We start from the raw sequence: 11,601 nt of genomic DNA, 5'->3' as shown, positions 1-11,601 counted from the left end.
AAACTAGTTGGCATGGAATAGTATTTTCATTTTTGTTATTGTCATGAGCAGGAAAATGGAGATTAAATATAGTTACTTTACTTTTTTTTTTTCTTTTTTTTTTTTCTATTGGGTCATAATGGAAAATGATTTTAAAAGGTGCATATAACGAAGTTTGTGATGTGAAACATAGTTGACACATTGCTTGTTGGGCTTGCCCACAGTCGCTAAGACAATCGGTGGATTCATAAGCCTTAAAAAAAGGGTCCAAGAAAAGGCTTTTTTTTTCCTATTTTTTGTAACATAGTAAAGAACTAGACAACTAGTAACTGAGTTCATGTTTTGCTGCGAGTTTTTACGTTTTTTTTTTGTTACGAATTAGAAGAATAGAAAAGGGAAAATCATATTATGGGCGTATTTGACATATAGAACGTTTGACAAAATGTTCTATTTTGAACAAGAAATTTTGTTTGACACTATAAGCTTTTGACGTTTAGTTTAAACAAAATGTTTTAAATTTAAAAAGTTATCTTACATAACGTTTAACAAAACGCTACCAGCTACCTCTTACCTTCTACCAACATGTTTTGTCAAACACGCCCTATATATACTAAAAGGACGGGGGATAAACACAATAGGTATGTTATATTATAATAATAAATGATTATATAGTGTCGTTCGTTATTTTTTTCCTCTACCACCATCCCCACCACCACCACCTCTTACACCATCCGACCCCATCTCTTCTGCCAACATCACTTATACCACCGCCACCTCTGTCACCACCACCTCTTCTACCACCAACTGTCATAATCATATATCATTACTTAATCTATGAAGAGACATATATCTATAATGATTTATATTAAGTATATACGTATAAACATATATAATCATATATGATTATACCTCTCTGCTATATAATCATTTATGATTAGGTATACCTCACTACTGTCGGTACGCTGAAACATTAGACGACAAAAGAAAAAATATATGACTGAGATTGAATCTCAAAATCCCTGATTCCCCTCTGCTCACCATTATTAAAACAAGTAAGTTTTCTTATAGAATTTTAAAACAAAATTAATTAAATATGAGTAAATTTTCAGGCATACTATCTAAAAAATATATTCCTGGTAAAAATATCAACAATGAACAAGATAATGATGATAATCAAATAAATTCTATTGAAGAAACCGTTAATAACATAGAACAAAGTTTGAATAATTGGACAATACCTAAAACTAATATTAATACAATATATAGAATAGGAACTTTTGATTATTTTCAAGGTTATTCTATTAAAATGACAGAACAAACTTTGTCTATTGGTCAAAACCAACAAAATTTACATTTGTTATCATCACGATCTATTTTAGAGCATAGAACGAAATATAAATTTTTACATGTCGGTTTAGTCCAAATTGCTATCAAGCCTCTATTTAGAATTGGAATAGATGCCCCTGTTCTCCTTATTCTAAGAGACAAGAGACATAAAGATTTTCAAAATTCTATTTTAGCTATGGCTGAAACGGATATTGCTAACGGACCTATTTATTTCAATTGTTATCCAAATTTCTCTGTAGGATTATTTGATAAAAATATTTTAGATACTTTGGTTTTAACTATAGAAACAAAAAATTTAGAATTTAAAGATGATACAAAGCCTTTAGCAATAATTTATCGTGTTTGTTACAAAACTATGGCAACTACACTTGAACCAAAAACACGTTTATCAAGTCCTAGAAATGAAACAATTATTTTTGAAGCAAATACTAACCATACCAAAGTTCATACACCGAAAAGATTAAAATGGTCTGATATAACTCAATCATGTAATTGGAACTTACAAAATGTTATTGATCCAAAACCATTAGACTCTTCAAAACAAATCTCAAATATTATTGAATATAATGATGGTTCTGTATATATAAATTTTTCTTCCTTAAATATTTCATCATCCAGATTATCAACTTCTTTTATCCCAGAAACAGGCTCTTCAAAATCTTCGTTATTAAAGTCGAGATCTTTAAAACTAAAAACTGTTGACTATACTAATTCTATTCCCAAACCATTATATCAAGATGATCAAAATAGTGAAAATAGTCTTCCTAGTCCTACTAAATCAGATTTTATTGATGAACTTCAAAATTTTAAACAACAATTATGAGTTCTAAAATACAAATTAATTGTTCACAAAATAATAAGCTTTGGGCTAATATGTTAAAAACGCATTGGAAGATAAATTCTAATATATGCAAAACCATTCAACATTTAGAACAAACTATAACTCATGAAAATTATAATTTATACAAAATACCTCCATATACTAATAAATATAATAAACAAATAGAAAAAATTTCTAGGCTAAAGATAGGCATAAAAAAATACGAAAAATCAAGAAGTCATAATTTAGAATCGATAAAGCATATTTCTTCAATCCTAACAAAAACAACCTGTTAAAATGAATTTCTCGAATTTAGAATATCAAGTTGATTTTGATTACTTAAAAGATATTGAGTATTATAAAGATTATAACCATAAAAAAAGAGTTTGGCACGAAGAAAATTTTTCATACTACTTAAGATTTCTCCATTTAGGCCTTTGGGAAGATTATGTTTTATCAAATAAAATTCATTCTCCTTTTTTTCAATAGTTTGAATTAATTTATGCCCCTAAACATAAAATAAATTACCCATTTAAAAATGATTCTATCACTCCCATTTTTGAGAAAAAATATAAAGATATTATTTCTAATAAAGAAATTATTGCTAATTTTCCACCAAAAGGAGAAATTATTATTAACGATATGTTTATTGCAACTCCTTTAGTTCAAGCCCCAAACCAATTAACTACTGAAAAGGGTCTTCAAAAAATTATTTACCAAAATAATTATGCAAATGAAACCTTATCTAGTATTACTGAGCATTTAGTTAAAATTGAAGAAAAAATTTTCAAAGATAAAAACGTTAACAAGCATGATATGGCAAGCACTAGTAGTTTAAGTTTTGTTCCTTGCCAAATCGATGGTAATTTTAATCTAGGAAATACAGATTTAATTAACGAATTAGAAAAAAGACTTTCAAAACTTCATATCTCAAACACTAATAATATTAATACTCTTACGAATGAAGAATCTGAAAATAGTGATATTAATAGTGAAACAAATTTTGAAACTCTTGCTCAACAATTTGATACAAATGATGACATTAATCAACTCACTAATGACTTTTCAAAACTTAATAAAATTCATCAATCAAAGCAAAACACTTTCGGAAAAAATCCAAAACCAACCATAAGAAATTATTGGAATAGACCCTCTCTTCCAGATGTTCAACTTGAAGAACGAACTTTTCAATTTGATCGTTCTCAATATGATGGTAATTCTGTTTATGAATGGAATATTGATGGCCATTCTGAACATCAAATTATGAATATTGTACAAGAAATGACTATGGCTGCTAATGCTTATAAAGCTCATAATAATACTCAACTCCAACTTGTTAATATTATTACTTCTGGTTTTACTGGCAGTCTTAAAGGCTGGTGGGATTTCTATATTTCACAAGAAGAAAAAGATTATATTTTATCTGCTAAGAAAACTATTATAAAACAAGAAAATAATCAACAAATACAAACGTTTGAAGATGATATGGTTAACACTTTAATTTTTGCTATTATCAAAAACTTTGTAGGAGATCCTACTACTTTTCAAGAAAAAACTTCAGAAATTTTAATAAATTTACATTGTAGAAAACTTACTGATTTTAGATGGTATAAAGATAATTATCTTGTTAAAGTTTTTTCAAGACCTGATTGTAAAGAGTCCTATTGGAAAGAACGTTTTATTGCTGGCCTTCCAAAACTCTTTGCGGAAAGAGTTAGACAAAAATTAAGAGAAAATTTTAATAATACCATCCCTTATCAAAATTTAACTTATGGAGATTTAATAAACTATATTAATAAAGAGGGATTAGCAGTTTGTGCTGATCTTAGGTTTAAAGAAAAACTCAAAAAAGATAGAATTAACAGTAAAAATGAATTGGGAAATTTTTGCCAACAATATGGTTATCAGCCCTTGAATGGTCCGTCTACTTCAAAATCTAAAGTATTTAAGAAAAGATCTTCAAAATATTTCAGGAAAAAGAAATATAATCTTCCAGAAAATTATAAAAAGAGCAAAGATTACGCTTCAAAATCTAAAAAACCTTACATACTAAATTATAAAAAATCTAAAAGAAAATCAAAAGATATTATTATTTGTCATAAATGTGGGCGTAATGGTCATACAGCTAATAATTGTTATGCTAAGACAAAAATAAATGAGTTAAATGTCTCTGAAGACTTGAAAGAACAAATAAGAAAAATTATTTTAAATACTGATTCAGATTCCGATGAAAGTATTTCTGACTTTCAAACAAATGATTTAAATATTCTCGAAAATACTACTTCAAGTTCTGAAGATTCTGATATTTGCGAGTGTATTGGTAAATGTCACTATAACAATTTAATCAATGTAATTACTAGTAGCTCCATTAATGTTCTTTCACAAGATGATAAAGATCTTTTAAACTCTCTTGATTCTATAAAAGATAAAAATATCCAAGAATTGCTAATAAAACAGATGCTTAATAAAACTAATAACATAACTCCTGCTAATAATGAAAATTTTAATTTAAAAAATATATACGAAAGATTTACTGAAGCAAAACCAATTTCTATGCAAGAACTTCAAAAAGAATTAAAAATAGTAAAACAAGAAATAAAGGAAATAAAAAATAAAATTTTTATTTTAGAAAAGGAAAAACCTTCTACTTTTAAAAACAAAAATATATAAATTAATAACGAAGAAGAAAATAAAATTGAAAATGTAACTATTGGTAAAATTATAAATAATCAAGTTTCTCAAAAATGGAACACTCAAATTACTTTAGTCAAGGATAATTTTAAAATCAACTTAACTGCTTTAATTGATAGTGGTGCTGATATGAATTGTATTCAAGAAGGAATTTTTCCTACACAATTTTATGAAAAAACTACATCTAGACTTACTGGTGCCGGAGGTACAAAATTAATTGTAAATTATAAAGTTTCTGATGTTCATATTTGTAATGACCAAGATTACTGTTATAAAACTCACCTAATTTTAGTAAAAGATCTCTCTTCTCCTTTAATTCTAGGAACGCCTTTCATTACAAAACTATATCCTTTTATGGTTCATGATGATGGTATAAGAACCAATGTCTTTGGAAAGGAAATTATATTTAAATTTTGTGAACCTCCTCTATATTCAACGATTAATGTCCTTAATTATAAAACGCAACAAGCCAAATATCTTATTAACGAAATAAATAATGTTCGAATAACTAATCAATTAAATGATAATAATATTCAAAATAAAATAACAGGTTTAAAATTAAAATTTGAAAAAAAATGTTTGTTCTAATATTCCTAATGCCTTTTGGAATAGAAAGCAACATATTGTAAAACTACCATATATAAAATTTTTTAATAAAAAGGATATTCCTTCAAAATCTAGAGTCATTCACATGGATAATGAATTAGAAAGTCATTGTAAAAATGAAATTTAGGGTTTAATAAATAAAAAACTCATAAGACCTTCTAAATCACCATGGTCTTGTTCGGCATTTTATGTCATGAATGCCGCAGAATTAGAAAGAGGATCACCAAGATTAGTTATCAATTATAAACCTTTAAACAAAGTTTTAGAATGGATTCGTTATCCTATTCCTAATAAACGAAATTTGCTAAAAAAGCTTTATGATTCAAAAATATTTTCAAAGTTTGATATGAAATCAGGATTTTGGCAAATACAACTTCATGAAGAAGATAAATACAAAACTGGTTTTAATGTTCCCTTTGGGCATTTTGAATGGAATGTAATGCCTTTTGGATTAAAAAATGCTCCTTCTGAATTTCAAAATATTATGAATGATATCATAAGTCCTATAAGTAGTTTTGCTATTGCTTATATTGACGATGTCCTAATTTTTTCAAAATCAATTGATCAACATTTTAAACATTTAAATCAATTTCATGACTTAATTTATCAAAATGGTTTAGCTGTCTCTGCAGCAAAAATGCATTTATTTAAAAATGAAATTCGTTTTTTAGGACATGATATTGTCAAAAACACTATTAGACCTATTACAAGAAGCTTGCAATTTTCTACTAAATTTCCTGATGAAATTAAAGATAAAAAGCAACTTCAAAGATTTTTAGGACGCTTAAATTATATCCATGATTTTTTCAAAGATTTAGGGATCATATGTAAACCACTTTATAATCGATTAAAAGACAATCCTGAACCATGGACTCAAAAACATACAGATATAATTAGATATATAAAACATAAGGTCCCTACTTTGCCATGTTTAAATTTACCTCATCCCGATGCCAAAATCATAGTTGAAACCGATGCTAGTGATATTGGATTCGGAGGAATTTTAAAACAAAAATTTGTTAACTCAACTGAAGAGCAATTGGTTCGATATTACTCTGGTGCATGGAATGATACACAGAAAAACTATTCAACTGTCAAAAAGGAAATTTTAAGCATTGTTTTATGTATTAAGAAATTTGAAGATGATTTATTTATGAAAAGTTTTTTATTAAGAATAGATTGTCAATCTGCAAAAACTATTTTGGAAAAAGATGTAAAAAATATTATTTCCAAGCAAATTTTTGCTCGTTGGCAAGCCCTCTTAGGTAACTTTGATTTCGAAATAGAATTTATAAAGGGAGAAAATAATTCGCTTCCTGACTTTCTTTCTCGAGAATTTTTGCAGGGAAAATGAGTTCGTCGTCCTCTTCCAAACATGATGACAAGAAGCCAGTCTCTCAAAATCTTGTTCCAGTCTCTCAAAAGCTAGTTCCATTTCAAAATCAAAATCGTTTTTCTCCTTTAACTCCTACTTCTAAGAATTCACAACTTTATTCTAATATCCTTCAGTCAAAGCTTGTTACTCCAAAAGTTACTTCAACCGACACAATAAGCCCTTTTGCAAAACCTATAACTCCTCAAACTCAAAAATCTATTACTCCTAGCCCTTCTACAAAAACTCCTTATGTTCTTAATCCAAATTTCCTAAGAGTTCAAATTCTTGAAGATTTTCAAATCCATAAGTTACACCAAGGTTTTCATGTTCTCACAAATCATCTCTTTGGACAAGGGAAAACCTTTTATGTTGATTCGTATAAAACCCGAGAATATTATCAAGCTATTCTGCAAGAATCTGGTTCAGTCAATTTTGTTCATCGTTCTAATTCTAAAGAGGGAAACATTGATTTTAGCAAAGCTCATATTATCAAAATCATTTCTCCAGAAAGTTGGGTTCCAAACCTTCACTCTGAAAAACCTCTTATAAGTTATCCTGCTTATCCCAGATTTTCTTACTATGATTATCAAGACGCCTGGACTAAGGCATTCTTTATTCGGAATTATTCACATTCATGGTTTATCTTCTTTGATTTGAACTTCAATTGTGAATATCCAAGATGGTTTATCAATTGGTACAAATATATGGGTATTCTTCCAAATTGTTTGCCAAAAGAAATTTACGCTGGATATCTCAAATTTAAAGAATTGTTTATTCAACAAATTCCAGAATTTGAATACATGTTACAATTCACCATGATATTTAAAGTTCCATGGATAATGTCTTGGACTTTTCATTATCAAGAAGCAAAGGATTCCTCTCCTCCTTGGCTTAATCGTCAATTTCGCTCAAAATGGTGGGATAAAATGAAGATTTCTCAAGCCAGTGAACAAGCAGTAATTAAACATTATCAAGAAATATATATTCAAAAACCAGAAGTTGAAGCCACTTTTATCAACAGTCTTCCCAAAAGTGATGTGGATTTAATTGCAAGAATTAAAGATGCTGCTACCTCTTCCCCTGAAGAACTTCAAAAATTACTTCAAGAAATTCGCCAAACTCCATCAGTTTCTGACGATTCTCCAAAATCTATAAAGAATGATTTATTTGAAGACGCTCAAGACCCTTTTGATGATCCTTATGAAGAATAAGAAATCATTATCCATAAATTTGATGTAATACTTTAAATGTAGGATATTTCGTTTCTTCTATTATCAAAATTTCGTTTTTCAAATACGTATGCATGTATACTATGTAGGTATTCATGTATTTATGTATAAACAATTTTTATCAAAATTATTATCAAATCTATGATCAATGATGATATGAAGACAAAAAACTTTAGAAGATGCTCTATAATGGCTTGCTTTATCAAAAGAAGATGGTCATTGATTACAAACGACAATTGTTTCAAAAGATGAATGACAACCACTTTCAAGGACAACCACTTACAAGTAATTATTTCTATTGATTGGCCATGGGTTCTTACGGTGAAAAATATCACTAGATGATTTCAAGACTTTGAAGACTCCAAGATGATTATAAATAGAGACTATCCTTTAGTTGAAGACACAAGAAAAAATTCATTCTCTAAAAAATGTTCATCTCATGTCTAAAAAATCTCCAAGAGTCTCTCTTTCTACTAGTAGATGTTCAAAGTCTTTAGATTTTCAAATAATTCTTTCTCCAGAAGTATGTACTGATTGTAATTCAAGCCTAATTCAAGAAGGTATTATCTAAAATATTTTATCGTTGTGTTGTTTTTATTTCTCTATGATAATTTCATTTCGAGTTATTCTAACTATTAATTCTACAAGATTTGAAGTTTTTGTTAAAATAGTACTCGTTTTAATAATCAAATTAATCAAATTCATGCTTAAATCATTTAATTATGTCTAACAAAATCTTGATGAATTGTATTCCTAATAGAAATATTCTTTTAAAAATACAGCAAATCCAAGAATCTATAAATAATAACTCTGAGCAAAATCTTAAAGATTCTTATAAAACTACTAATCAAGGTACAAAATTAAACAATAATCATATTCATGATGTTAGACGGTTCATAAGAGCAAGTATAAAAATTTGTTACAAACAGATACGTTATCTAAAAACAAAACTATTTGTTACAAATAGTTATAAAACTATTTGTTTTTAGATAGATAGTTTTGTTTTTAGATAACGTATCTGTTTGTAACAAATTTTTATACTTGCTCTTATGAACCGTCTAACATCATGAATATGATTATTGTTTAATTTTGTACCTTGATTAGTAGTTTTATAAGAATCTTTAAGATTTTGCTCAGAGTTATTATTTATAGATTCTTGGATTTGCTGTATTTTTAAAAGAATATTTCTATTAGGAATACAATTCATCAAGATTTTGTTAGACATAATTAAATGATTTAAGCATGAATTTGATTAATTTGATTATTAAAACGAGTACTATTTTAACAAAAACTTCAAATCTTGTAGAATTAATAGTTAGAATAACTCGAAATGAAATTATCATAGAGAAATAAAAACAACACAACGATAAAATATTTTAGATAATACCTTCTTGAATTAGGCTTGAATTACAATCAGTACATACTTCTGGAGAAAGAATTATTTGAAAATTTAAAGACTTTGAACATCTACTAGTAGAAAGAGAGACTCTTGGAGATTTTTTAGACATGAGATGAACATTTTTTAGAGAATGAATTTTTTCTTGTGTCTTCAACTAAAGGATAGTCTCTATTTATAATCATCTTGGAGTCTTCAAAGTCTTGAAATCATCTAGTGATATTTTTCACCGTAAGAACCCATGGCCAATCAATAGAAATAATTACTTGTAAGTGGTTGTCCTTGAAAGTGGTTGTCATTCATCTTTTGAAACAATTGTCGTTTGTAATCAATGACCATCTTCTTTTGATAAAGCAAGCCATTATAGAGCATCTTCTAAAGTTTTTTGTCTTCATATCATCATTGATCATAGATTTGATAATAATTTTGATAAAAATTGTTTATACATAAATACATGAATACCTACATAGTATACATGCATACGTATTTGAAAAACGAAATTTTGATAATAGAAGAAACGAAATATCCTACATTTAAAGTATTACATCAAATTTATGGATAATGATTTCTTATTCTTCATAAGGATCATCAAAAGGGTCTTGAGCGTCTTCAAATAAATCATTCTTTATAGATTTTGGAGAATCGTCAGAAACTGATGGAGTTTGGCGAATTTCTTGAAGTAATTTTTGAAGTTCTTCAGGGGAAGAGGTAGCAGCATCTTTAATTCTTGCAATTAAATCCACATCACTTTTGGGAAGACTGTTGATAAAAGTGGCTTCAACTTCTGGTTTTTGAATATATATTTCTTGATAATGTTTAATTACTGCTTGTTCACTGGCTTGAGAAATCTTCATTTTATCCCACCATTTTGAGCGAAATTGACGATTAAGCCAAGGAGGAGAGGAATCCTTTGCTTCTTGATAATGAAAAGTCCAAGACATTATCCATGGAACTTTAAATATCATGGTGAATTGTAACATGTATTCAAATTCTGGAATTTGTTGAATAAACAATTCTTTAAATTTGAGATATCCAGCGTAAATTTCTTTTGGCAAACAATTTGGAAGAATACCCATATATTTGTACCAATTGATAAACCATCTTGGATATTCACAATTGAAGTTCAAATCAAAGAAGATAAACCATGAATGTGAATAATTCCGAATAAAGAATGCCTTAGTCCAGGCGTCTTGATAATCATAGTAAGAAAATCTGGGATAAGCAGGATAACTTATAAGAGGTTTTTCAGAGTGAAGGTTTGGAACCCAACTTTCTGGAGAAATGATTTTGATAATATGAGCTTTGCTAAAATCAATGTTTCCCTCTTTAGAATTAGAACGATGAACAAAATTGACTGAACCAGATTCTTGCAGAATAGCTTGATAATATTCTCGGGTTTTATACGAATCAACATAAAAGGTTTTCCCTTGTCCAAAGAGATGATTTGTGAGAACATGAAAACCTTGGTGTAACTTATGGATTTGAAAATCTTCAAGAATTTGAACTCTTAGGAAATTTGGATTAAGAACATAAGGAGTTTTTGTAGAAGGGCTAGGAGTAATAGATTTTTGAGTTTGAGGAGTTATAGGTTTTGCAAAAGGGCTTATTGTGTCGGTTGAAGTAACTTTTGGAGTAACAAGCTTTGACTGAAGGATATTAGAATAAAGTTGTGAATTCTTAGAAGTAGGAGTTAAAGGAGAAAAACGATTTTGATTTTGAAATGGAACTAGCTTTTGAGAGACTGGAACAAGATTTTGAGAGACTGGCTTCTTGTCATCATGTTTGGAAGAGGACGACGAACTCATTTTCCCTGCAAAAATTCTCGAGAAAGAAAGTCAGGAAGCGAATTATTTTCTCCCTTTATAAATTCTATTTCGAAATCAAAGTTACCTAAGAGGGCTTGCCAACGAGCAAAAATTTGCTTGAAATAATATTTTTTACATCTTTTTCCAAAATAGTTTTTGCAGATTGACAATCTATTCTTAATAAAAAACTTTTCATAAATAAATCATCTTCAAATTTCTTAATACATAAAACAATGCTTAAAATTTCCTTTTTGACAGTTGAATAGTTTTTCTGTGTATCATTCCATGCACCAGACGTAATATCGAACCAATTGCTCTTCAGTTGAGTTAACAAATTTTTGTTTTAAAATTTC

At 28.2% G+C, this 11,601-nt stretch overlaps 2 long non-coding RNA genes across 2 annotated transcripts; one reads left to right on the top strand and one right to left on the bottom strand.

The window, feature by feature from the left end:
- Positions 1–7,569: 7,569 nt before the first annotated feature.
- LOC145054077 (uncharacterized) lies at positions 7,570–8,459 on the bottom strand. The gene is made up of 2 exons (XR_013684695.1): positions 8,331–8,459; positions 7,570–8,015 (listed from the first exon to the last, which is right to left on the bottom strand). It is a non-coding gene; the product is annotated as an uncharacterized LOC145054077 (long non-coding RNA).
- A 612-nt stretch (positions 8,460–9,071) lies between these two features.
- LOC145054075 (uncharacterized) lies at positions 9,072–10,472 on the top strand. Its single transcript, XR_013684693.1, has 2 exons — positions 9,072–9,711; positions 10,027–10,472. It is a non-coding gene; the product is annotated as an uncharacterized LOC145054075 (long non-coding RNA).
- The last annotated feature ends 1,129 nt before the right edge of the window (positions 10,473–11,601 follow it).

The sequence above is a fragment of the Lactuca serriola genome, chromosome 5 (assembly GCF_051521515.1).
Source record: "Lactuca serriola cultivar US96UC23 chromosome 5, Lser_US96UC23_V15, whole genome shotgun sequence".
Taxonomy (NCBI): domain Eukaryota; kingdom Viridiplantae; phylum Streptophyta; class Magnoliopsida; order Asterales; family Asteraceae; genus Lactuca; species Lactuca serriola.
Note: the sequence above shows the minus strand (reverse complement) of the source record. Positions and strands in the feature narration are given on the sequence as shown.